We start from the raw sequence: 1,656 nt of genomic DNA, 5'->3' as shown, positions 1-1,656 counted from the left end.
ATTCACCACCTCAAAGCGACCTATCTAAGAATCCCTAATAATATGATTCTGAATGTCAGTCATCAACAGCACTGTGAAATATAACTGAAAAAGATGCAAACTGCAAGATGCAGCAGCTGGAGCTGTCAAAAATGATGACAAATTCCAAGAATCCATTTTTTCTTCCCAGTCTCCAAAAGAAAAGCATGGCATCATTCATTCATTCACACTTTGTGGGTATCTTGCCATCAGCTTAATTAAAACTGTAATTTCACTGCTTAGAATACAGAGGAACAAATAAGTCCCTGATTCAAAGAAAACTTCAGTCTTGATATCAGCTCCCTATTTCTAGAAATCCATGTTAATAAATTCATAATGCAATATGGCATTCTAAGTTGCAAGTACAGGACTGAGTATTGCAGAATCTGAAGGCTTCGGAGGTGACAGCTGATATTCTCAATAGCCATGTGCTTATAAGGGTTTTTGCATTATCTAGCCTGATTGAAGTGTTTGAGACTTGCATTCATCACCCTTAAACGAAATTGGTTGTTCTTTTCTGTCAGATCAATATGCTTTGAAAGCTTAAAAGGGAAACCTTGGCCTGTAGGGAGGAGAGAGGGGGACTTAAATAAATGAATAAATAAATAAATAATCATGTTATAAACTTTATTTGTAATCACTGACAAGCAAGTTCCTGAACCACAAGTATTTAGTTTGCATATAACATAGTTTTCTTCCACTCTTGAGCATTTGATCTGAACAGCATTATCTGACTTCTGAGAGCTGTGGATTCACAAGTTTAACCCTCAAAGTTAAAAAAGGATCTTTCACCCGGAACAGGAGAGGTGGTCCACATATTTGTGGACCTCACAAGGTCTTCAACCTATTTGGTAACTGCATTAGAGGTCAAATTTCATTTTAATATTGCAGTTATTTTGGACATTTTATTAAAACAGTTCAAGAAGCCAAATCAAATGAAGTATTCTGTGCCTAAAAGACAATATTCTGAGTACTGTGTCCAGTTTGGGGGTCCAGAGAATAAGTAAGACATTGAAATACTACAGAGAGACCAGTAGAGACCATCAAGCTAGTCAAGGACCTGGAACAAGTGTTGTGTGAGCAGAAGCTGTGAGAGCTGAGTTTATTCAACAATAAGGAGAAAAATCTACCAGGCAGCCCTACTACTGTCTTTAAGTACCTAACAGGAGTATATCAAGAAAATGGAGTAAAGCTCATCTTGGAAGAGCACCATGGTAGGATGGGAAGTAAAGGACAAAGGAAGATTAGGGAAAATGCTATTAATTGGGGCAGAGGGTCTGGTGACAAAGAACAGAGACAAGAATGATGAACTCAATGTCCTCTTTGCCTTGGACTTGCCCTCAGAAATCCCAGGCCCCAGGGGCCTATAAGAAAGTCTGGAGCAAGAAAGAAGACCTTTGTGGAAGAGGGTCAGTTTAAGGAGCTTTTAAATGGATTCAACATACTCAAGTCCATGGGTCCTGACAGGATGCACCCATGAAAGCTGAGCGAGCTGACCCTTGTCATCATAAGATTAATCTTAGTTATCTTTGAAAGGTCACGAGAACTGGGAGAGACTCCTGTGGCCTAGAAGAGAACTAGTGTCACTTATGCCTTGAAGGAGGTCAAGAAAGAGGACCCAAAAAAGTAGACTGGTCA

This window comes from Anser anser, assembly GCF_964211835.1.
Source record: "Anser anser genome assembly, chromosome: Z".
NCBI classification, from domain to species: Eukaryota; Metazoa; Chordata; class Aves; order Anseriformes; family Anatidae; genus Anser; species Anser anser.
This window is presented reverse-complemented; position numbering follows the sequence as displayed.